This window comes from Musa acuminata, chromosome BXJ3-7 (genome assembly GCF_036884655.1).
Source record: "Musa acuminata AAA Group cultivar baxijiao chromosome BXJ3-7, Cavendish_Baxijiao_AAA, whole genome shotgun sequence".
NCBI classification, from domain to species: domain Eukaryota; kingdom Viridiplantae; phylum Streptophyta; class Magnoliopsida; order Zingiberales; family Musaceae; genus Musa; species Musa acuminata.
Window position 1 is genome coordinate 33,397,651 of NC_088355.1, and position 4,850 is coordinate 33,402,500.

The following is a 4,850-nucleotide window of genomic DNA, read 5'->3' on the forward strand; positions in this document are numbered from 1 at the left end:
GACATCTCTATGTCGTAAGTAAGATAGCGAATCGTGATATAGGTGAGTCTCGAGGGACTCGACCAACTCAACCTACACCGGAAATCGGTTCCTACTTATAACGATGGAAGGCCACGTGGGTCAATCTAATTGCCTCACGTTTACTGACTTAATATTATCGAGAGAGATGTTTCTATGATTTGGTCTCCTAATATGACATGTCACACATATACATATTTAATATATATCAACATCGCATGCAAATATATATACATATCTAGTATGTGTATAAGCAATCACACCAGATGATCATGGACCACAACCTAATGTGATTAGGCCCGAGCCAGTAGGCCTAATCACTCATATCAAGATATATGTGTGCAACGATGCATCTCCATGCCTTATGATCGTCCATCTCGTCCTCGTCGGTTCCGTCGACATCTCAATGCATCTTCATGTATCGCGATTGTCCGTCTCGTGTGTCTCGCTATCACATCCACGCTCCCGCTGCGCTTGCTCATGTGATTACAACTTAATCATAGGCACGCAGGCCCGATAATAAACGAAAAATATAATGGAGGCTCGCAGACCCCAATAATAATAATCACAAGTACACACATCACACGGTTCATGATCATCCGTCCACACATTATACATCACATGTATAAATAATCATCATCATGTAAAACTACTAGATAATAATAAAAATAATAATCAACTAAACTTTTTAATTAATTAGTATTTTATGAAATCATGGATATATAGGGAATTTCTTAATTTCTAAGGGTATTTTTGTAATTTAGACAAAAGACAGAAATTATAATTTCTCAAATTTCGAGGGGCAAAACTATCTTTTGCCCAGAAAACCCTAATGCCCTCATCCTCCCCTGCTGTTGTTGCCACCGCCGCCTCTGCCACCCCGTCGGCGGCGGGCTGTGCGGCGGAGGGCGGGGTCGCTGCCCTCGCCTGCATGCGGCACGCCCGCTGGCGGCGTTGCCCCTACAGCTAGGCGCCCTCGCAAGCAGGTGCCCCTGTGGGCGTCGTCCCCTCCGCGAGCGGTTCTGCCCGCGAGGCAGCGCCCGCAAGCGATGCTGCCTCGTCGGGCGACCGCCCCTGCTGGGTTTTTGCCCACGGGAGCAGCGGCCACAAGCGCCGCTGCCCTGCGGTGTGTCACCACGTGAGAGCAACGGCCACAAGCGCCGCTGCCCTTGCGGCTGCTGCTGCAGGCTGCTTGCCTGCACGTAGATGGCAGTGCTGCCATCTACGACGGCAGCAACAGTTGCTGCCTTTTACGCTTTTGTGTCAACGATTTTGACGTCAAAAGCTTCTCCAACACACAACACACGCAGTTTAAAACCAATCTATCGCACGAACAACCTGGCTTTGATACCACTATTGGGAAAATATTTAGGGGCGACATCACATGCGCAGCGTAAGAACAAGAAAACAAAATCCCTGATTCCCAAAGAAATGTTTATCGTCGTGCGAAGATTGGTGCGCAAAATCCGTGAAACTGAAAAACTGTGTATATAATAGATTATGCTACCTTGGGAGATCGTATATCCCTGTTTCCTTGCAGATCCTTAGGAGAGGGTGAAGGAGGTCAAGCGTCCTCCTCTCTAGCGGTGATCCACATAGCAGGGCTGCGACAACGCTCCTCAAAACTCCAAGCCTACTTTGAGGTGGAGAGGGGAAGGAGAATAGGAGAGGCAAGCAAAGGCTCTAGCCTATAAGGCTCTGAATCCCTCCTATTTATAGAGGTCCCCTATCAAACCCTAATGGATCCTCGCCTAGTGGGTATTGGATCTGCATCCAATAACCCAAGCCTTTTAGATTAGTGGATCTCTATCTAATAATCTCTCATGGGCTCTTATTGGATCTCGTCCATGGGATCCAATAATTCAAGGGCTTATTGGATATCCAATATGACAAGAGCTCCGTCGGATATCTCATATCTGAACCTCTACTCATCGCAATACCTACCATATGTGTGTGACCCTCTAGGCCCAATATCGAGCTGGCCGTGAGTCATACCTGTCAGAACTCCTTCTAACTCAGTGAATTATTATCTCTGTAATAATTCACTTGACTCATCGACTACGGACGTACTAGGCCACTACGTCGTAGTCCCCAAACGATACAAGGGAATCCAATCCATTGGACCTATCTATCCTCAGTTACCGTGTACCTATAGTCCCTCATGCATCTAATATCCTAGAGATCGTATATCGAGCATGGTGTTGTCACACCCATACGGTTTTTACTCGAGTCTCGCTCTAATTGGATTCTCCCGGAGAACTCTTTCTCTCTCAACCCGAATAACCCTGGCCAAGGATTTGTCTGAGCAAGAACACACGTGATATTCCTCTCATGACGCCGAGAGTGGATGATCCTCTATCGACACTCAATAGCCCTCGTAAGGTCGACTACCACTCCCAATGACTAGCTGTACTAGATCTAGGACAGCCAAACCTATAAGTCTGGTATCAAAGAGTGGAGCACTCATACAAGACATCCTTGGTATCTCAAGTCTAAGGACCAGATATACCACTAGGACTACGGAATCGCTGTCTGACAATAAGGCATCATCAACCATCCAACATTCCGTAAGCGGATCAATTAATGAACTCATTCTCCAATGAGCACCTGTACTATATCCCTAGTGTCCCTACACGAGCAGTTATGAGACCAGCTGCATCCATCGTATGGACGGGTATATAGCACACTAGTCTGTCCGGTTATCACGATGTCCCTCTCGAGTAACCTATGATCGGGATTATTTAGGATATGTGTTTAAAGGTGAATCGATCTCATTTTTGTGATCTCATCACGATCTGATTCCCATTGCACAAATCCAATGACATCACAATATATATATGCATATATGCAATAGTTATAAAGTGATATATGCCAAAATATAATAAGCAAAAAAGATTATGTATCAAGTCACACGTGCCATCACTCACGAGATTGGCTTACTGGGAACCTATGACTAGCAAGTATCAAGTGGATCTATGCTTGGAGCACTGAAAAGCAGTAAAGTGTATCCTTAAGTACTTGAGAAGGACTAAAGATATTTTACTAGTATATGGAGGTAGTAGCCTCAAGGTTGAAGGCTACATGGACTCAAGTTTCTAGTCCGATGTTGATGATAGGAAGTTGAATTCAGAGTATATATTTACCCTGAATGGAGGAGTAGTATGCTAGAAGAGATCCAAGCAAGATACTACTGCTGACTCGACCACAGAGGCGGAGTACATTGCTACAGTAGAGATAGCAAATGAGGGAGTCTGGATGAAGAAGTTCATCACAGATATGAGAGTCGTGCTAGGCGATGAGGAGTCAATCCCTTTATATTGTGAGAACAACATGGCGATTACTCAAATGAGGGAACCCGGGTCTCATCAGAAGTTTTCTGAAGAGGTTCCACCTTATTAGAGAGATTGTGGCTTGAGGAGATGTAGTAGTGGAAAGAGTTCCACCTGAAGATAACATCATAGATCTACTAACAAAGTCATTATCTCATATTGTCTTTAAGCGTCACAAGGGTCTGATGGGGATCAGATACATGGGTAATTAGCTTTAGATCAAGTAGGAAATTGCTAGTCATAGGTGCCCTATAAGCTAATCAGGTGAGTGATGGCACGTGTGACTTGGCATGTAGTATTTTTGCTTATTATTTTTATTTGGTATTTATCACTTTATATTGCCTATTGCTTGAATATATTATGATAAAATGTCAAATAATAATAATAAGTAAAATGACTACGTGTCAAGTCACATGTGTCATCACTCACGTGATTGGCTTGTAGGGCACCTATGACTAGCACTCTACAACTTTGATTTCCTTGGTATAATTTTTGCTCTTCTTGGACCGATGGCCGAACCCATAGCATGAAGCCTTCTACTGATACATCGACCGATCCTTCAGCTCGATGTCCAATCTTCTGACATGTTCGACTCTAGCCAACATGATTCTTCATGTCTTAATTATCTCTCCCTGATCGAAGATTCCTTCGTTACTTAAAACATAGATCAAACAAATATTATCAATTGGTTTCATCATCAAAATCTGAGATTCAACACTAATTAGGGCCCAATTGGCCCCTAATTGAATTAGTATGGTTCTATTAAAACTAATTCAAATTGAAACCCTAACTATGATAATTAAGGATAAACAATTATAATGCAAGTAATTCTAGTTGTCCAGCACGTCAATTGTTCATTCGAACTCCTGACGAGACTTCCGGCAAGCTTTCGGCGAGCTTCCCACGCATCATTTGAACCTTCGGCATATCCTCCGATTCGTTTGGCCCGATGCTCGATCTTTGACTTTGGCCCAACATTCGATTCTTTATTTAATTGTTTGCCTTTTCACAATCATAGTTAGTCATGCATCACTTATCTCAACACATAGATTAGATCATTAATTCGCTAATTGATTTCATCATCAAAATCTAAAATTCAATAATTATCAGATAGCAATTCCATCATCCTAGTAGTGTACCTGGTCCTTAGATTTGAGACACCAAAGATATCATATATGAGTACTCCACTCTTTGATATTAGACTTATAGGGTTAGAAGTTTTATATCTAGTACAACCGGTCATTGAGAGTGGTAGTCAACCTTATGAGGGCTATTGAGTGTCGATAGAGAATCATCCGCTCTTAATATCATTAGAGTAATATCTTATGTGTTCTTACTCAAATAAATCCTTGACCAAGGTCATTCGAATTGAGAGAGAATGAGTTCTCCAAGAGAATTCGATTAGAGAAAGACTTGAGGAAAAACTATATGAGCCTTATAACACCATGCCCGGTATATGATCTCTGAGATATTAGATGGATGAAGGACTATAAGTATACGATA